Source organism: Hermetia illucens, chromosome 1, assembly GCF_905115235.1.
Source record: "Hermetia illucens chromosome 1, iHerIll2.2.curated.20191125, whole genome shotgun sequence".
Lineage (NCBI taxonomy): Eukaryota > Metazoa > Arthropoda > Insecta > Diptera > Stratiomyidae > Hermetia > Hermetia illucens.
In genome coordinates, this window is record NC_051849.1 from 51369046 (window position 1) to 51390879 (window position 21834).

The 21834-nt window shown below is 40.9% G+C and overlaps 1 protein-coding gene across 3 annotated transcripts in view; it reads left to right on the forward strand.

The window, feature by feature from the left end:
- Nucleotides 1-21834, forward strand: part of LOC119653608 (tubulointerstitial nephritis antigen-like) — a 197717-nt gene that overhangs the window by 159452 nt on the left and 16431 nt on the right. The window contains exon 1 of one of the 3 annotated variants that reach the window (XM_038058375.1): nt 13957-14431. The exons of 1 other annotated variant lie outside the window; for it this stretch is intronic. The gene's annotated coding sequence lies outside the window, so the exon portion shown is untranslated. Of the gene's footprint in view, nt 1-13956; nt 14432-21834 lie in introns of those variants that run through there. One more of the 3 variants, XM_038058391.1, reaches the window with a different exon arrangement.

Below are 21834 nucleotides of genomic sequence, written 5' to 3' on the forward strand. Positions count from 1 at the left end.
ATTTTGTATTTGATATGGTAGACTTGATAAAAGTAGCTTTATTGCCTATTCAATGGGAAATTTATTGTTATTATTATTTTATTTAGATTTCTTCTATTCACGTCATAGTCATATTTCATGAAATCGAATACATCTTTAAGAATATGCAACATACACATGTTGTGATAAAAGTATTTAATGAATTCCTGCTGAGAATTGATTGATTCGTCATTGGATTTGCTTTATTTAATTAGCGAATATTTATAAATAAGATTTTTGTATTGCAGTTTTGATTTTATGGTTTTTTTATGAAATTCAAAAGGATTTGAATTTGTGCCTCATAAAATAGTGATTTTTTCAGATCGTTTTTACTCTTATTTCAAGTAAATAGAGATTCACTGGAATAATTCCTCCTATGAAATATCCGGAAATTTTTTGAACGAAAAATAGCAGACAGGCTACATAACGACGAAATTTATGGGCGATACCACGACCGTCTGGTTTTAGGTAAATCCTGGTTCAATAGGCTGCAGCGGCAGGTTAGCTTATCTTTGGGGAGAACATGATTCAGTCCGGAAAGATTATAAGGACTATACATGTATCTATGGAAGAAAAAGAAGACGGTCTGAAATGGACATGAAATGGAAATGGTAGGGATATTGAATTGATGGCCCTCGGCGCAAAACCGCGATATCCTAAGTTAATTCATTCTAATTCACATTCTAACATAGCACGGATAACTTCGCTATGTACTTTTCATATCAACCGGCTTTTAATGGGGGAAATTTGTCAGTAGAATCTCACTTTGTAATGTCAAACTCTTTCGTAAGTTTCGACTAAGGCCACAAAGATTACGGAACCGTTCAAAAGGAAAAATAAGCGATATTTCTAGCGTAGATCATTGATCGACATAGGCGTGGACTGGAAATTCCTGCGAGGCTACATATCCAAATAGCACATTTGATACTACTTGTTTCTCCCATATTGTCGCATTCATGAAGAAAGTTAGAAACTCTAAATTTACTTGAGGTCTTAACGCTTACCTAATTCCCTTATCTCATATTCCATTATCCTTATAATCTAAAAGGAAAAAAGAACCAGATAAACCAATCGCGAAATGTTCAAATGCGTAATCTGTCACATAGAGTGCATCCCAACATGCACGGTGGGTACACCACGTAATTGACACAAAAGAAGAACCTTGCCTTCTGGAAGGCAAGATACTGGAAAACAGACTTGTGGAGGCACCAGCAAGTACAAAAACGAAACTCATCAATATGTTATACCCGAAGTTTCTGTACAGAGAGGGGTACTATCACCGCTAAAATCAGTTGACATTTGAATGAGGGTCCAGGATCATAGCGATCAAATAATACCAATTTGTAATTATAAACGAAAGGACACTCTATGAAGTGGAACTGAGTTTCACTGACGAGTGGTGCAAGAGAGCGGGGATGAACATTAATCCAGTGAAGATGCTATGATATACCATTTACTAGAAAATGCAAAGGAAAACGCTTGACGACCACCAGAATGCATGAAACGAATGCTAAATAGGAAGCAAGAAAGTTGGGTAAGTTTTGAAATAATGTTTAATAAGGTATATGGTAAGTAGTTTAGAATCAGAGCAATATGTGGATAGAGAGCAATGTAGCAGCAGATCAGTTAGCAAATAAAGGAACTGAAACGCTACTCTTTGAAGCTGAAGCCTTCTATAAAAAAAATTAGGTAATGTTACTCTAAAAGATAAGAATATTCCAATATACTATACTGGGTAAGCTGATCAGGAATGCGGTAGCGCAAGGTGCTTATAGCAACATATGAAGTAACCCGCGCCACCATCTACCTCTCCTACCATTATGAGCGAGGCAATAAAATAAAGCCTCCTTAATATATCCTAGGACAATGTGCGATCCTCGTGTACAACTGAAGAGTGTATCTGAGAGAATATCTACCAGACAGGGAACTAAAACATCTAGAAGTAAACGATATCCTAAATTTTTTTTCGTAAATGTAAAATGGTGATTAATCGTCGAACCGCCCCACGATTAGCGGTTTCGGCACCGTGCTGTTCATTACGGGAGCCCGAATCAGTCGCCAAGTGAGACAACTCCCGCCAGTTAATCGTACCGGATCTTAAATTTCTTTTTCTCCTCATCTCCTGGTTTTGCATTCTATCCCTTACTGCCAGGCGCGGTAATAGCTTTCCCAGTGAGTAACCTGCAAAACTGCAAAGTTCCTGCTCTTTCCCCATCTACCACCTGACACACTGTGGTGGCGTACAGACTCAAGCCATCTATTGCTCCTCCTTTCCCAACTGGGCTTGGGACCGGCTACGGTAGAGTTTTATGTATCTGTACGTGTATTATTATTATTATAGCTTTTCTTGTCGAATAACTGGAAAAAAATAGGCAGCATCCATTCAAGCAGTGTAAAACAAATTCAAATCCAGGCAAGATTTAATACAATTGGGCTAAATGGTGAAAAAACCTGTGGAATCGAGCTCACCTTTTCCAATTTTCATTAAAATAGGCTTTGGATATAGGATAAATTTGTGATATGGATGCACCATACATTTGTTGAGCACGAAAAACGGTGACATACACCAAATAGCCTCAATGAAAGTGGAGAATAATTTTGCTAGAAAAGAATGAAATGAAAATTTACCTTTTCTGAGATAATGCTGCCTTGTAATTATCAATGTTTGCCCTTCATCTCAACGAATCTTTGTTGATTGCCTGTCTATTAATTAGACATTTTTTGCAATTTTTATAGTACACTCTCCCAAAACTTGAGCCTTTTGAATCGCAACACCCGGCAGTCGATTAGCCCTTTCCAGTGGAATTATCTCTGAACTTCCTGATAAGCATTATGCCTTCTATAATAGTATTAACGCCGCTGGATAGTGGGTTTTCTGCCACTCCTACGGTCTTGAAATTATGGGATTATGGGATTAATACATCCCATCTTTTCTGGCAGTTTATTCTTACGTTCATAAATGAAGCAATAAGTGCAGCGGGATGCCCTTCAAGCTAGCATTGTCAAATAAAATTTAGATTTTCAGCTACACATTCAAGATTTCTTAGACTGTGACTACGAAGAAAAAAACTAGAGCGCACCACTCTGATTATAAGCGACGTACAACAAACAATCCTTTATTTATGTAGTACCAAATTCGTTTTGCTAGTAGAGAGAAAAGTGCAACTCGAAGCATCAACCGTTGTTTAGAAACTCCTTAGCAAGCGTTAATCGTAACATATCTCCTTGGAAGGAGCATCCTCGTGACTTCGGAGGCTACGTTGCGGCACAACATCATCGCCAAATCAACTCACTACTCACTTACTTTTACAGCAAAAAGCAGGTGATTCCCTCGCATACAGGTGGGCTGCCTCCACTTTACTTAAAGGATCGATCTTTCAATCCTCTGAGGAGGGTGAAGTCAAACAAAGAGGGGATCGATGAATGGAAGTCGAAGCCAATGCACAGTAAACACGTCAGTGGCCTCTGGCAGCCATTTGTCACAGAAACGGGTGCCTGCGGGGGCGAGCTCTTTGTTGGAGTGGAGGAATTTATGGTATGGGTGCCTTTCAGGATGACGTGGTCGCCACCCGAGCTTGTAAAAAACTCATAATGAAAGAAAGGGTGAAGAACGACCAGTGTAGAATATGTGGTTCGGCGGCAAAGACGCTGGACCACCTTATTTCTGCCTGTATGGTTATGTGCCGATGCAATGCACGAACAGGCACAACGCTGTATGTAAGGTGATTCACCGACCACCACATACTACACAACAAGCATGATGTACTGTTAGTTAACAAGACGGGTCAGTCCGCGGATATTATTACTGTTGATACCCCCCATAATAGCAACATTGAACCGAAATACGGGAGAAGAAGGTGGACAAGAGCCAATGGCTTGGGAAATCATAGAAATTTGACGTCTCGAGAAAGTGTTTGTAGTTCCCATGATATTGTCAGCTACAGGTATTGCGCTTAAATCCCTCACGGCTTCAGTTGATATTCGCGGACTATCATACACTCTGGTTCAAACCATGCAGAAAAACACCATTCTGCAAACGTGTTCGGTGTTGTCGGGAGTCCTAGACGGATTCCTCCTTTAATTACCATCGGCCACCGTCACCAGAGCCCTTGTATATTTTAATTACTGCTTCCTAGGATCCACTACCGATAATAGCAGATGACCACAAGGAATAAGCTTTACACACTCAAAACCGCCAATATCTTCCAGTGATGAATAAGAATAGGCTTGACTCCGCGTGATTAAACTCCGAATTTAGACAAATGGTTATCCACCGATAATCAATGGCTAAGAGCTCCCCCAAACGGTGAAGTAAGGAACGAATAAAAGCATTCAAAGTGCACGGTCGATGATAAAAGTAGGTAAACTGTGCCGTGAAGCTCTCTCTGAGTGAACGAGTGGCATAAAGACGATAACGAAAACAGAGCTATTTACCTAATTACGTTTTGGAGCTCCATTCTAAGAAGGTGTATCTCCTATTATTTGGGTTAGAGATGTCATGGAAGAGAAGGAACCTTCAAGCCCGTGCCACCATTATATCTAAGGTGGAAAGAAGTATCAATCGAAGTTTAATCAACACCAACGAATTCGACCCATCTTCTGGAACTTGGCTAGTACAAGCACTTCTTTGGAGCTGGGCTTAGATGCAAAAACAATGCAGCAAAGAGACACTGTGTCCTCTAATCTACAAAGAATGACCAGGAGAGGTACCATGGTGTGCATAGATGTGTACACTCTTAGCCATTCTATCACAACTCTATAAGCACGCACATATTCATAAAATTCCAAGACGAATCGATAGCGGTTTAGTGAAACTGGCACGGCAGGAAATGTGTAGGAGGAAATACCTCTGAAAGCCTACCTTCGGTAGCTGTCTGCTGTTTGGCGGAGTAGGTATTCAACAAGTGATAAGGAGTAGGTGATGAACTTAGAGCGCTTTACGGAGAGTGCTCCCCAGAGCAGACGCGTGGAAGCCCAGGATTAACAGTAATGGTTGTATCGAGCACGGTAGGAAAGAAATGGTTCATGTCTACGACTGGAGAGTTGATGCAGAGCTTGCATACACTCTACGAATTCATCTTAGCGAAGCACAACCCATCGAAACAGGTACCTACTGTTATCAAAAGATTGAAGGGAGCTACCGAAACAAACCCACGACTTACCAGAACCTGGTAGGTAAATTCTTAGGAAAAGAAATTATGACCACACAATTGAGCTATGAAATAACTCTTAATGGAAAGACTCCAAGGAGGTCACAACGGCAATTTCAAATTCCACATGGGCATGTCAACACAAAAGAACTTTTGAAAACATACGGCGTCCCGTGAATGACAATCGTTAGTGTGCAGGCTGTGTGGGCAAGTATGTTGTTGCAACCTATAGAGCGATAACGGGTAAGCTGAAGGAAATAAAGGTCCAACAGATCAAGTATTCAGTGTTACTATGTAAGGGGCACAATAGTTCTTCAAGGACGCGGTGCGACTTTCCCTTAACAGAATAATAATAATTTAGTATGTAATATAATGACTACCCTATTTCTACAGCTAGAAAACTGCACTGTTGGCTTCGAAGGAAAACAACCCCTAGGGGATATTCCGCCTAGAACAGAAGGCGAACTTACGATTGAATGCAAACATTAATAAAATAAAATAAATTACCCACCCCGAACGGAATACCAAACGTGGACTCATGGAAGCCGTAAAAACAATACCGGGGAGGGGACTATTTCTTGAATAGTCCTGAGATCCTCGAAAATCGGTACTGGACCCGTTACTGTGGGAGAAGAAGGAGGAGAGAACGCGCACACTTAGGATATGGCATGAATATTGGGATAATTATCATCAAAGGAGGTGGATGCACAGACTGATTCAAAATATTCGGCTTTGGATTATGGGCGGCATTGGGGATGCTCTTAATCGCTTGACTTAATTCCTGACTACGGATTGTGGATACCGCCCAGTAATTACATCGTTTCAGACATGGAAATTCCCACCTTTTGTCCTTAATGCCTAAGTGAATATGAGGACCCTGAGCATACCTTCTTAGCCTGACTGAGATTTGCTATTCACCATCAACAGCGCAACAACCGGTATCCGATCTAGGCCTGCCTTAATAAGGAACTCCAGACATCCCGATTTTGCGGCGAGGTCCACCAATTCGGTATCACTAAAAGCAGTTTGGCGTCCTGACCTACGCCATCGCTCCATCTTAGGCGGGATCTGCCTCATTTTCTTTTTCCACCGTAGATATTGCGTTTATAGACTTTCCGGGTTGAATCATCCTCATCCATACGGATTAAGTGACCCGCCCGCCGTAACATATTGAGCTGGATTTTATCCACAACCTGACGGTCATAGTATCGCTCATAGATTTCGTCGTTATATAGGCTACGGAATCGTCCATCCTCATGTAGGGGGTCAAAAATTCTTCGGAGGATTCTTCTCTCGAACGCGGCCAAGAGTTCGCAATTTTTCTTGTTAAGAACCCAAGTCTCCGACGAATGTATGATGACTGGCAAGATCATTGTCTTGTACAGTAAGAGCTTTGACCCTAGGGTGGAACGTTTCGAGCGGAACAGTTTTTGTAAGCTGAAATAGCTCTGTTGGCTGACAACAACCGTGCGCGGATTTCATCATCGTAGCTGTTATCGGTTATGATTTTCGACGCCAGATAGGAAAAATTATCAACGGTCTCAAAGTTGTAGTCTCCTACCTTTATTCTTCCCGTTTGACCAGTGCTGTTTGATGTTCCATGAGAAAATGCGCAAATCGTTATTCCATTGTGTTATCCGTCCGGTCCGAGGCTCCTGTTGTGGCTGCGTAACAAGTTGTTTTCAACGTAGGGTTGTCAGCCCTACCCTACCCCCACCCTGGAGGACCAGTTGGTACAATTTGTCCTGTTTTTAGGCGCGGGAGGCTCGCCTTCATCCTTCTCCGTCTGCAGCTTTTCGTTAATAAAGAGCTCCCAGCCGTCACCACGTGGAGGTGGAGATAGAATTTAGTAGTAGAGCTGTTGGTGTTGGTTCAGCATGCGTTTCCCAGGTTTTATGCTCCATCGTGTGTACCAATCCACGTTTCGCCCTGGGACCTATACTACCCTTTGACGTTATCTTAAGGAAACTCTTCCTGGAGGAACTTTGTGTGTTTGAGCAACAGGAAGGAAACACTTTTCACCGTAAGATTGAACTACTAGGGTTTTGAACCGCCCGAGGATGTAATATCTATAGATAGTTCTATGGGTCCTAGCGGGTGAGGAGAGATAGTTTTAGGGGATTTAAGTCCCAGACAGACAATAAAGTGAAATTTTAACACGTTTATTTGCCCCAAAACCGTCAAGATAGCACAGATTTATGTTTCTGTATGCATACAAAACAGATGTGCTCCAATGGCTTTTATAGAAACTGAAAAGTTGGCTTCAAGTTTCTGCATCTTAGCAACAAAATATAATTAAATGAATTCATGTGATTGCTCAATCTGGAATGCGCATACTACCTCTAACTGTATTTCGTTGATCCAAACAAGCACAGTTTCTATCCTGCAAACAGCAAAAAGTCATTTGCATTACGGGGAAGATTCTGTATTGATGAGTACAAAATCTTAAAACTTTCTCATGAATATGCATAACATGAAATCACTCCCATTCTCGATTAATGCAATGAATAATTTGTTAAATTGTAAGTATTAACTATACAATTCTCTGACTCACCGGAATGAGTTCACCGAGTTTTATTACCTTTCGTTTTAACTATTCTTGTTAATTATAAGAAAACATTTATGTACATACATTTGTGCTCAGCCAGAATAGAATTGCTCGAATAAAGTGCCACCTTTGCCAGACATCATGAGACGCGGTGGAGCTGAAGGAGCCGTGATTCAACACATTTGCTGTGTACACATGTGAACAAATCAATGGAATGGGGCTGGAACTCGGTGGGTATTTAAATTCACGTTTCAGATGGATTACATATGCAATGCCGAAAATAGTGTCATTTAATGTTCTGATGTAATTTCGGTATTGACTCATGTCTCTCTAAGAATATCTTCCGGTAGTCGTGAATGGATATCCAATATTTTACCGGTGTTCTTGGCAGAATTCTGGAGAAATTATGTACGGTGTTCTGCGTAAATACAATGTAGAGCTGGATACTAGTCCCTATTTTTGGATTTGCGTAACAAATTACAAGAATGAATGTTGAGAAGATACTATTTTGTATAGTTTATCAAGTTCTAAGAAATTATATTTGATGATTTGTCTCGGTGGCAAATATTGCCCTTAAGAAAATTTAGGGGGTGGCAAAGGGGTATTTTAAAAGCGTTGTGGGGTATAGTCTGATTTGCTAACTCCCATCCCAGAGAGGGAGCAGTTTCCCCTTTTTAACACTGCCGAAGAATGGTCATCCTCCGACGGAAAGGGTACGGGGCTTCGAAAAGAAGTTGTTTTCGTATAATAAGCTTATTATTAGGGCAACCTTCATCACAATGAGCAAAAGTGAGTTACAGAGAGAACCATGCTTTTTCAACGCGCTTTGGGAGAGATGACTACCCGCTGCTGCCTTCACACCCTCATTTGTCCCTGCGGACATCTGGGAAGAAGATCAGATAAAATGGTATAGAAGGTGCTGAGTTTTTGGTCATACGTTAATGGAGGAAGAAGGAACGCCGTTGATTGCCGCCAGGGCTGACTTCAGACCCTCAAAGTTCGCCTTACGAAAGTTCAACTTAGTAGGCTTGCGGGCGAAGGAGAGTTGAGTCGGAATATCTATGCATCGAGCTCGAAAGCAAGATGATGGCCGTTAGATGCAACGTAAGATGGGCATGAGGGGATTGGGAAAGGCAACGCATAGGGAAGTTAGAGAGGGCAAGATCAAAAGTGCGATCTATGTGGTTTCTAGAAAGGTTAAACTGCAGGGCGGCACAGGTGTACATGAAAGTATTATAGATACAGGAAGGGAAAGGTAGTTACTAGGGAGGCCAGGAGAGCATAGAAAGATTAAAGTTTCCACAGAGGATAAAAGGAAGTGAGGGGAACAAAAAGATAAGGAGTTCTGATAATCTGTTGAAGAAATTGACTCATCAGCACGAAACAATCATCTTCGGAAAATCCTAAAAACTAAAATCTTTAGTTCAATTCTGACTGATGGAGAAGGAAAATCCCGGAGAAAACTAAGCACTGACTTCACGTACCAAATTCCAACGAAAAGCTCACAGTTTGAGAGCCCTCCACCTTGTTAAAAGCCTCTTTGGGAATACTACTGGTAGGGGCAAACCGCACAGCAAAATTCAAATCTTACGCAGAAATTTTCACGCGTGTTTTCCATGAAACGTAATGCCTCCTCTCGTTTATTTTCCGTTCTTCCTTTACTTCCAGCACCGAAATTCAACCAACCTGGATAATTTTCGATCCCCAAAGCTGCAAACGTGTGCCTCTCCCCGGTCCAGGCGATTAGCTGTCCCTCCATCAGCCGATCTGGTCCGGTTAAACCTGGCATTGAACTTGGAAGAATGGGTTAGGGTAAACCGACCGGTTATTAGGTTTTTTTGTAAAATAAATAAAATTACTCAATTTTAAAGTAGGAATGTAGCTAAGGGGTATTGGAATGGGAGAAAACAAAAAAATATTGCATATTATTAAATGTATTCTCCCATCAGATCGTACCTGAATAAGGCAAAGTAAATGTCGTCAATGTCACTAAACCGCGGCCACTAAATATACCAATATTTAGCGTGCAGACAAGTATTTGCTTAGCTCGGACTAATTTTCTTACGTCCTGACGCCACCCATGCATCAGGAACTCTTGCCCATTTCTCGACAGGACCGGGGCCCGCCATGCATCGTCAACTGAGGTGAACATCCTATCATATTTTCGAAGCTTTTGACTCAACCCGATCATTTCGTTTTTAAAGTCATTGGATGAATTTGCTTGGTCGGCCTGTCGCGGGACCTGCCACCAATAAGTATCACGTACAATCTAGCATAGTGGAATAACTAACTATACTTTATTTATCTGGTTCCCTGATCTCAGCATTTTAATTTTGTTTTAGTGAGGATAGTTCGAATAGTCGGATTGGTGGACCTCGGCGCAAAACCACAATATCTGGAGATACTTATTAAGGTAGGCCTTGACCGGATACCGGTTGTTGCGCCGTTGAGGATAATGATGAGGATAGTACAAAGTACGTTGCCTCAAATTCTGCTCCTTTACCTGGGCTTGGGACCTGCATGTAAATAGCATGGCGGAGTTTACTATTGTAGTAAGTAAAGTTTTGTACGGGACCACAAAATTCGTCCTGGATTGCTTAAGGGGGTCGTCCCTTGTGAAGGCTGTTTTTTGGTTTTTTTTAGAAATTTTTTGTGAAGAACTGTATAGAGATACAAATACGAATTTTTTACCATAGATTTCCTAATATCTTGAGCGTCCATAGTAATTTTTCCAGCCCGATCGCATAGTTTATTATTGAAATACAGAGCAATTTATACACCCATCTCCAAAAGAAGGTGTTTTTCTGCTGCCACGCTGAAGGGCGCTGCGATCATCTTAAAGAAAAAAGTAAACGGCATTTTAACGTACAGACTTAACTACCGTCCGCAAACTAGGATTATTAAAAAATATTAAAAGCTAAATTTTTGGTGCCTTGTTAAACTTTTTTTTGTAAATTTTTAGTCCATAAACCCTAGGTTTCTTCAAGAAAAGCATGTACAGCCTTGGCTTCAATTTTTGTCCTTTTAGCGAAGACATTCGAACGTCATTCGGACCGATAAATACGAGCTTTATTACGGCAATCGACATTAATCTGGCATGTGACTTATCATGTGTTTAACATTCATATATAGTATAATTTCCGAACGACTCCCAATATAAAAAAATCACTTTGCCCATATCTTCTACACTATATCTAGATACAATTGATCATCATCATCAACGGCGCAACAACCGGTATCCGGTCTAGGCCTGCCTAAATAAGGAACTCCAGACATCCCGGTTTTGAGCCGAGGTCCACCAATTCGATATCCCTAAAAGTTGTCTGGCGTCCTGGCCCACGCCATCGCTCCATCTTAGGCAGGGTCTGCCTCGTCTTCTTTTCCTACCATAGATATTGCCCTTATAGACTTTCCGGGTGGGATCATCTTCATCCATACGGATTAAGTGACCCGCCGGATTTTATCCACAACTGGACGGTCATGGTATCGCTCATAGATTTCGTCATTGTGTAGGCTACATCCTCATGTAGGGGGCCAAAAATTCTTCGGAGGATTCTTCTCTCGAAGGCGGCCAAGAGTTCGCAATTTTTCTTGCTAAGAACCCAAGTTTCCGAGGAATATATGAGGACTGGCAAGATCATAGTCTTGTACAGTAAGAGCTTTGACCCTATGGTGAGACGTTTCAAGCGGAACAGTCTTTGTAAGCTGAAATAGGCTCTGTTGGCTGACAACAACCGTGCGCGGATTTCATCATCGTAGTTGTTATCGGTTGTGATTTTCGACCGTGATCGAGAGATACAATTGATGCCAAAGAAAAATTCGATTCCGCGGGTCCGAGACACGGGATGACCTCCTTAAGGGAGTCTTCTACCGTTGTGGTTTCAACAAGGAATACGCCATAAAAAGGATTTCGGAAGAAGCATGTTGCTTTATGAGTATTTCGGAGGGCAAATATGAACACCTTCGATCTTTTCGAGTGCTTAGTGGCAGAGACCCATGGGACTTTCTCAAGTTCTCAATATCACAGAATCCCTATCGATCCCAGATTGTATAGTTGTTGAAATTGACATACGAGGATCTATCTTCTGATAATTATTAGAACGATGCTTGGGTGTACACACTCAAAACAACAACGAATCCCTCAAAAGCTGTATTTGAATTTTAGCTCCAAAGCGATAATGATGTTCAATGAAGGATTTTTGTTAATTTTGCAAACCATAGACGTTTTAGATATTACTTCGGGAGACTTGAAACCATCGACCGCTCATAGCGTAGGGTCAGTGACGCTGCAAAAAGGATCCGGATTCAACAGAGAGAGGAAAATGCGAGAACGTTTTCTTAATGAGGCAGAAGGACTCCCCGGCCCAGATTGAATCCGAAGTTTCGGCAAACTTGTCTTATACCGCACTTTATCTTTAAACGCATTTCCCGAAAGTTGACTTTTTTAATCAGTTGAGTTTAATAAAGTTTTTTTTTATTTATTCAGTGATCATCTCGCTATGACTTCCCGAGCCAGTTTTTGAAAATTTTGATTTGTTCCAGCCTCTAAAGTTTTACAGCCTTTAAAGTTTTGAAAAAAGTCAAAATACAAATTTTTTGAAAAATGGTGCATATTTTAGTCTAACTTAAAAAAAAATCCAGCTTGGCAAAACATAGCCAACGGAACACTTACTGATAAGAAATATAACTTTTTTGATTTCGAATAGATAAAATGACCTTTCAATTGCCACAAATTCGCCCATGAAATTTCGACAAGGACTATGGTAAGAAGGTATTTCTCAAGGACATAAGAAAAACGATGGATATTTTTCAAAAATATTTTTGAAAAATCAAAACATGTAAAAATTAAATAAAAAAATTCTTCATTGGTTGGTTTGCAATTAATTCCCAAAAATAGGTCTGAAATTTACGCTTGACGGTAGAAGACCGTCTTAATCCTTGTTGTCGGTTAGCCTATTACATTTGATCTGCCACGCAATAATAATATATAATTTTAGACGAATCACACATAGTCTTTTGTTGACAGGTTTGAAGCCTCTAATTAGATGTTTTAAAGAGTTACTAATTAAAAATGCAACTCCAAATTGCCCCTGACCTGTTCCACTTGTAGGATGTTCGATCGCGTGTCGGGCATTCAGGATGTTGATATTATCTGCCAAAGTTCTTTGAAGAGGTTAAAAAGTTAACGTACCTTGTGACCTTACCGGAGCCGTATTCGCGGTTTCGAAATTCAAGGTTTTTTACGGGGTGAGTAGTTATCTCATCGCTTTCACTAACCCTCAATCCAGGAGGGCCAAAGTCTACTTTCTTCGTTGTTACTTTGTTCCCCATAGAATTAGGAGCATTAACTCGTGGAGGCTAGAGTAGAATGAAACAGGCAGCATCTTCATTTCTGTAGATCCGCATTCGTTGCATATCATCTTCATTGACGCTATGGTGCCATTTCAGAATCTATTAAACCAGAAAACTGATACTTTGAAGGATTTACTTGTCTCTTTCCGAAACTAGGAAAATATGCTAAACATTTTCTGAAATGTAACCTTTATTCCTCCAGTTAATCATTGCTTTGTGCCCAGAATAATAGGAAACTTTATCCAATAAAGTGTTATGAACAGCGACACTTTAGATAAAATCTGAAATAGAGACTCAAACTTCCTAAAGAATACGCGATCGCCAAACTGTCAATATATTGTATTAAGCGATTGGTTGTTAATTTTATCTATTGCTTTGTCACGCAAAGCCAAACGATAGAATAATTTAAGCATTGCAGAGTTACGAAATGCTCTTACCTTAATTACGTCATACATAGCCGCTAATCGTAATAAATAATGATTAATGAAAAAAGCTTGATTGCTGCTTGTCCACCTCGATTCCGCTAGAAATCTATCGAAGGCCAAGCGGGCAGATAAATCAGCTGAGGTTTGTGAGTAAACAACCGCCTCTTGCAGAATCCCAGCTTATCAGCGACAATATCGCGAAACCAGTTCAACCAAATTCTGACGCAACATGGCGAAAGCTCTAAATCGCGATATTCTCGGCCCACCAGGCATGCGTGGAAATATATGTAATCGCTCATCGCTAGTCGCTGTGGGGAAAACTTTTCACAGAATTTTCTTGATGAGTCACGGAAGCATCTCATCGATCGTCATGCAGATTCACGATTCGCGGAAATGGATCGTAACTGAGGATTCCTCCGGAGGACTCATTTCGCTGTGCTTTTACCACGGGAACACTTTGGTCGATGATATGTACGTGCTTATGCGCGCTAGTGGCTAGTCATTGAATCCGCAAATTCCGCGATCCGCGAACATTCCGTTATAAAACTTCAGGTATACCACAGCCGCGAACTTCAGTGCTAGTCGAGAATTCGCCTGGTAAACAGCGACTTCTGCAATACTCGGGCTCTTGCTTAAATTTCCGGCTTGGTCGAAATAAGTTTGATTTGTTGGAGAAGTTATGTCCTAGACTTTGGAGTCGTCTCCATATTTTGTAATGATGAGTTAAAGCCAGAATTGCTGATCGATCAAGATACCTCCCTGTGGGTCTGAATTCAGTTGGATAAGTGAACACTAAGGTTCGGGCCGTAACGAACTGTCGCACTCGTGTGTTCTTAATGCTGTGATAATTGGTGCCAATCAAACGCTCAGAGTTATATTTAGTGCTAAAAAGCGAAAATACCAAATATCTAATAATAATTGTATCTGTTAAGACCGAGGTGAGTGATAATGAGAGTGAGTTTGATGCACAACTGAAAATGGGCTTGATTTATGAAGATTTTAGTTGAAGTTGGTTTAGTGATGGTGCCAAGGTTTGATGGAAAGTGCTTGTTGTTCTTAGAGTCAGAAATCTGAAATAGTATCTCGAGAAGGAAATAAATTAAGTATCCACTCGCCTAATTAGTGGCTTTTGTTCTCTGGCGACACGGGCTCTGTGCTTTTCAATGTTAATGCTACATTCCCGACCTGTTATGCAACTTGTTTAGTTGAGCCAGACTGAGTGGAGGTGTTGCAAAAATTGGCAAGAACAACTTCATTTGCAATCTTTTTTCAAACGTAGTGTCGTAAGTTTGGAGCTGGTAATTTTAATGTGAATTCTTTACCCCCAATTGGGTTTTTGAAGGACGTTTCCTCATGTTCTATCGTGTATTTAGGGGTAGATGTAAGTTATGTACCCCGCGATTTTCAGTGGTAGTCATTTGGAAATTTTAAGTGTAGAAGATATCAGAAACTGCGTTTAATAAAGTATAATTTAATGGGGTTAATAATGAGGTTATCAAGCGTAATATTTTTTAGAAACTGATAATTCTAGTCTGATTATCTGCAAAATGCAAGATATTGTGAACTCTGAAGTGGTTGACCTGGGGCTCTAAAATATGAATTAATTCGTGTCCAGCATGACAACTTGATATGAAAATTATAAAAAAAAATATACGTTTAGACCTCCGCATCCCGAACCTCTTAAACATTAAACTTATCAACACTTTTTTCACTGACTATGGATTTCTATTTTTACACTTATGCATTCATTCCATTTGGATTTAAAATCTTTATTTCAAAGCCTGGTAGATATGAGCAAAGCGAATGTTAAAGTTCATTAAATTGAAACCGTGCAAAAAATATTCTTTGTGTGTTGTGTATTTTTTGCATTCTAATTACCAATTTGTTATCGCACTGGGGGCAGCATATATTTTGTTAGTAATCTAGTTCGTGTAAGAATAATTGACAATGGCAAATAGGTTCCCACTTACAAATAGGCTTGACAAATTGATAAGGTCGGGAAAAATGGTCGTTAAAAATAGCTTAGTGCAGGGTGATATGCCATTGGATCGATATGAAATTATGTCATTTGTGTGGAATCATCAACATTGGTGGAATTAGATAATTGTCGCGTGTTTTTGCATAAAAAGGTGTTTTTTTTAGAAAGTGGACCTTTCAATCTTTAACATTAGACCCACAGTATATTGCCGAGAGTTTTTGGACTGGATTGGCTGGTCATTTGGTGGCAAAGCTAATTTCCTAGAAAGCTATGAAACCACCGGATGTCAGCTTCAGTTTTGATACTCCTGCAATGAGCCATGATATTGGTATCATCATCATCAACGGCGCAACAACCGGTGCCGGTCTAGGCTTGCCTTAATAAGGAACTCCAGACATCCCGGTTTTGCGTCGAGGTCCACCAATTATGTATCCCTAAAAGCTGTCTGGTGTCCTGACCTACGCCATCACTCCATCTCAGGCAGGGTCTGCCTCGTCAAATTTTTCTACCATAGATATTTCCGGGCTGGATCATCCTCATCCATACGGATTAAGTGACCCGCCCACCGCAACCTATTGAGCCGGATTTTATCCACAACCTGACGGTTATTGTATCGCTCATAGATTCCGTCGTTGTGTAGGCTACGGATATGAGCTGAGTTTTTCTGTATTTAGAACTGAAGCCGTGCCCCAGTTGCCTTTGCACTCTTTAACGAGGCCCCAGTTCTCACTTGAGTGAAAGGACTCAGCCGATTTCAAAGCCACGGTTCACTGCAAATGGCGCCCAATGTGGGAAAAGCTATAAACGTACCTAGGTTAATGGTTTAGCACATGAATTTTCGATGTTGACGCATGAGTAAAGAAAGCATCAAGAGGTTTGACCCACCCTTCCGATTTTGCTAGCAAAGAGGGAACGAAGCACCTGCTAGGTTTGAATGGCCAACAATTCGAAAATTTTTTGTTATCTCGGCCCTCATAGTTGATAACAATCCATTTAGATGTTTGTTTTAAGTAGGTGTTTGATTCCTTGCCGCTAAATTTCACTGAAAATAAATTCTAGATAATCTAGCCCCAATTTAGTTTTTGATTTAGCAGACAAATAAGATATTAATATTAATAACTTGCTGGCTTTAAATACGGCTGACCTTGTCCTTATTCGTATCGAACCTAATAGTGTAAGTTTGCCTAAATTTTCCTATCCCATCCTATTTTCGGACTGAGGTCTCGCAAATAATTCTTCCTCCCTCCGTTGCACCTTTGTATTCGGAATGAATTGTCTCTCAGTTCAATTCACCAATTCCTTCTTTGGATATAATGAAGTACTGTCGGCGTTGATGGTGTTCTTCTAGCAAGAATTGGGTTGAGTTCTCCCTCATTAATTGAACGTGGCCTCCCCACTGAGCTTCCGCAATTTTATCATTTTTGGATTGTCATACTTATTGTGCTGTACCTGATTCGACAGCTGTCATCGCTTTAAGTTGCTGTGAAGATTATATCTTTGAAACATTTAACATTTAACAAGTTGTATTCATCAATTTAGCTATTTTGTCTAGCTGGCATTGGTTTTCTAGTTGGGCCATGACCTTGTTTCTTTTGCTTTTTGATCCCGACCTCCTCTACTGCATCGGCCATTTTCCTGAAAGGTTCTCTGGTACTGAGAAGGGATATTGATGTCAACAGCGTACGCTATTTCCTACTTCTGGGTCTTAAAGGACCAAATTGAAGAGCTTGAGATCATTCACTGTTAAAAATGGATCATTGAATTCACACCAATGAAATTGACTCCATCATGGTTGCCTTTGTGAGATGAACTAGTTATTCTGGGATGCCAAACTGGAGCATAACTTTGTATAGTGCAGTACGACGTCGCATACTAGTTTAAAGCTGTTTTACAGTGAAGAGCTGATCAATTGTTAAGCGTCCACCTCTCAACTGTCGTGGTATTTGCCGATTAATTATTTGGGGTAAGGCTTCAGTCTTTTTGTTAGAATGTTAGTGAAGGCAAGTTAAATAAAGTTATTGTCCAGGGATTTCTTCCTTCTTCCCTATTGGCTGCATGTAGGTGGAGTTTTTCAGACAATTGTTGCTTTTCAATAGCTTGGCGGATACATCCGGCCCTTTATCGTTGTATTAACCTCCGGTAAGGACGGCAGGTGAACTTAAGTATCTGTGACTATTCCCATAAGAAATCGCGCAACTATTTTCACAGAATTTGGTTGAAATAGGGGTTTGTATGATAAAACGTTTTTTTATCCACACTTCCCTTCCTTTCTATTGATGTCACTTTTCTTCTGTTGCTTGTCAAGGATATAAAGTAGGCGCCTTTCAACTACATATTAGTGAATCCCCGGAGCTAATAAATCTATGTTGTGCCTTTTTCAACTTCAACAGCTTATCCCCATTTCATCCTTTGATCCCAGCCAAAGCAGACAAAATTTTCGCAATTATAATAGTTATGTGAATTTCAGTAGTGGAAGAGCCGCGAAATCTTTTCTGTTCGTTTTCAGATCCCGTCCCTAGAAGAATACTCCCTAACTAAGCATAACAGTTCATTCTCTTGACATTGAGCTCGCTTATTGTAATATTGAGCTACGAGGTGTCTTCTTGCTAGGGTTATGAGTTTTGTTTAATTTCTCTTCACTTTCGATCCGACTCCTGTAGCTGACTCTACCATCATTTAGAAGACCTCTATCACTCATCTAAACTGGCTGACTGTTACGCCGACATCATCCGCATACGTTATTAACTGCCCTCACCTTACAAGTAGCTAACCGCTACCCTCGACCAAATTATTTTTTCCCTTGACCTACTCCAATGCCAAACTGAAGAAGACATTCATGAATATCGTCTCCTGGTTTTAATACTGTTTCGGGTGTAAACAGTTCAGTTAACTCAGACTGCGTTTTCGCTTGGCGTTAAGTATTTTCCACCGCAGATTTTTTGGGGCAGTTCAGGCTGTATTTCTAACTCAAGAAGTACTCGTAGAATATACAACAAATTTGAATCGATTCTTTCATATGTTTAAAGGGAGTCCATAAATAGTTGGAAAACACCGATGCTGTCTTCCCAGGATTTGTCCAATATATAATTTGGTCAATATACACTTTCGGCGAACCTCCTCAGGATTTCGTTGAAAGTAAACAGCAAAGGTGTTTTCATGGAATATTCAACCAAACCAACCAAGCAAACCGACTACCTTCAGGAGTTCTACTTTGAAGGTGGTTAGCATCGGCATGCGCTCTTGATTCGGATTATCTAGGGTGATTGCATCTAGGGGGATTAACCGTGAATCATCATCAGTTATGTGGCATTTACAGTTTATTCTTAAAAACTGGTAGTTGTAAAGGCAGAATGTGATGGAACACGGAACATATACCTCTTGCTAAATTTATTGGGGCACGAAACTAACAATATATCATCCTTAAGTGAATTGAAGCTAGGAGAATTTGGAAAACAGCTCCAAGCAATAGCACTATCTCAAAGAGTTGAGATTCCTCTTTTGAAGAGACCCTCGTGGGATCGTCAGAGATCTTAAATATGAAGAAGCTAAATATGACCGAGCCTAGGTGATTATTTGAGTAGCTAGGAATTTCATGTTTCCTTCTTAAGGTGTGATGTGAATATCGCCCTAACAGTCTCAAGTTCCTTCGCAAAGATTCTCGTCTACTGGCAAACATTCAATTTACTCCAATTGAATTTTCACAACAGCCATGACAGTAGATGCCGAGTCATCAAAACTGTCGCTTTTCCCACTATACTGGAGCGAGTAAATTTGTTAGCCAGAAATCCTCGAGTTCCTGGGTATAGTCCAATTGATTGAATATAAGCAGGCCCTCTCGAAACTGGCTTCAACTTTCATTTTAAAATGTTAATGCCGCTTGACTCCAGGAACAAAATTTAATTTCTCGGCACTTACTCGCGAATATCAGCGACTTTTCTGGTTACGGCCAAGAAGATATCGATTTACCGTTTGCATAGCTTACTAATAAAGAGAAACAATAGGCGGTATCCAGCACGTTTGTTTATGGATAAAATGCGATATTGATGCAATGGCTGGGTCACCTAATCCATATGGGTGAAATTGATTCAAAGGGGAAAGCCTGCATCAGCAATATTTATGGTAGAAAAAGAAAACATGGCTAACTCTACCATAGTTGGACACCATATAGCTGTTAAGGATATAGAATTGGTTGAGCTCTGGGCATTCTCAGTATTTGAGATTCCTTATTCCTTTCTAAGACGGCATAAACCGAACTGAAGTTGCTGATGATGAACGAAGATAGTCCACATATGGTTGGCTGACTAAAGAATCAGTACCAATTGGACTCTTAGCTTTCTCTAACCTGCAGCCTGCAGCGAATTCTAACAAATTAAGGAAACTTGGTATTTTGGTAAAAAGTTGGCAATTTCGTCTGACAAGGCGAGTTTTCCAGTAGTTGAATATAGCTTAATAGGATTCAAAGAACCGCGTGTGCAGGAGCTACCGGGGCCAACAGTCTATCCGACAGATGCTTTCAATGTATTCCTACATCTCCTCCCCCTAAAACTTAACATTAAAAGTGTTATATTGTGCAGTGCGGTCAGAGTACGTGAGTCCGGCTGCTGGACAGCGAAGCCATGCGGCCATAGTGACATTTGGGAATTCCCCAACGAACTACAGTACACATAAGCCGAGGTCTGCACTGGATTTTTCAACCAGGGCAGAGTGGAAGAACACCGGCGTGTTGCAAGGCTATGACCCAGTATTCCGACCACCGGACCAAAGACGGTCTGTGAAGTCGGTGAGGAAGTTTTCTCAAATGCACAGAGTGTATTCGATTCGTACAGTGCCCCAGGTTTCGCCAGTGTATGCCAAGCGGAAGCATGTCAATGGCTGGGGCATGATGCGAGCCGCAAGCGTAACGTGACAATTCTAACCGACAATCAATTAAGGCCTTGTACTCAGCAGCGATATCATCTAGATTGATGAAGCAGTGCAGAAATGCGCTGAATACTCTGGGTGGCACGCACTCTCTCCTGGGTTCCCAGCCATAGGAGCATAGAGGGGAATGAAGCAGCTGACGGACGGCAGGCGTCTGCTCTTGGCAATCCTTCGCCGGGTACAGTCTGTGCCCCACTGGCGACTGCCAAGGGTAGAATTTGCCCGCACTACTTAGGGGTCAGATAGCGAAGGTCTACCACCTGTGTCAAGTCGCTTCTGCCAGATGCGTGTAAATGCATCCCCTGTAGGGGACTATGCCGCAAGACTCGGCCGAAGCTGCGGAGAGGGAGGGAAACTCTATGATTGTCCAGCTTTCGCTAGAGTCAGGCTACGGACATTAGGTAAACCATTTTTTGGGAACCTCTGAGAGATTTCTAGCTGCAGGGTGGGAGTACTGCTTTCCTTTGCGAATGCTACGGACTGGCTCTGAAGTTCTGGGCTGGGTGGACTTTGTCACCTTGCTCTGGTAGCAAGTCTAACCTTCCGGAATAAGAACCAAGGGTCGATTTAATAAAATCCAAGGGGCTCATTTGACGGGACCGTGAAGCGTTTTAAAAGATAAACGTTTTCCTATTCGAAATACATATTGAATAGAAACTGGTATAAATGTTAACGGACACTTCACTCCGTTGTTGATAGATTGTTGCTTTGGAGAAAGGAACTGCGTAAGATCTTTTGTTTAATTGAAGGTATGTATTAAGAATAGGAGTGGTGGTTGGTGTATAGGACTAATCCACCATTTTTATCGTACAGATGGATTTTACAGTTAAAGGGAGTTGGGACTTGTGGAGATTGATTTTTGCGGAGAAAATTTTCCTCGACAATTTCTACTTGCTGGGGGTCTTTCTAGGAGTTTCACCGCGTTTCTGATTAGGAGCACATCGATTTGCAGCGTTATGGTTGGGTATATAGTTTGCTTCGCACCGTTGTTGTTTCTGAATATGTCAGTGCAGTGACTGAGGACTTGTAATTTCGGGTTTTTGTCGAATTCCAAGAGGAACAATTTATAGAGAGATCACTGACCACTTAGAAGGTGGTAGATTAAGTTACAGTAATGCCGGTAGAAATTTAACATGTATTGAGCTTATGGACTGGTCGGAAGCCTTCCTTGTTCCATGGAGGCAGACTGCTATATATGATTCGTGTGTAAGAAATTTGGTTTGAGAGTTAAGGGAGCGTAATTCGAATGACCTAGTCGAGGTGGACGAGGTGGTACTCTAAGCTTGCATTGTTCATATCAAAGTCCTCATCAATGACTAATTTGATAGCCCGTTCGCGGGATGAAGACCAGCATGCAGGAAGGACAATTTTTCATTTTTCTTGGGAGCAGTAGTGATCACATTTCATATCAGTTCATATCAGCAGTAGGCATTTTAAAAAAAA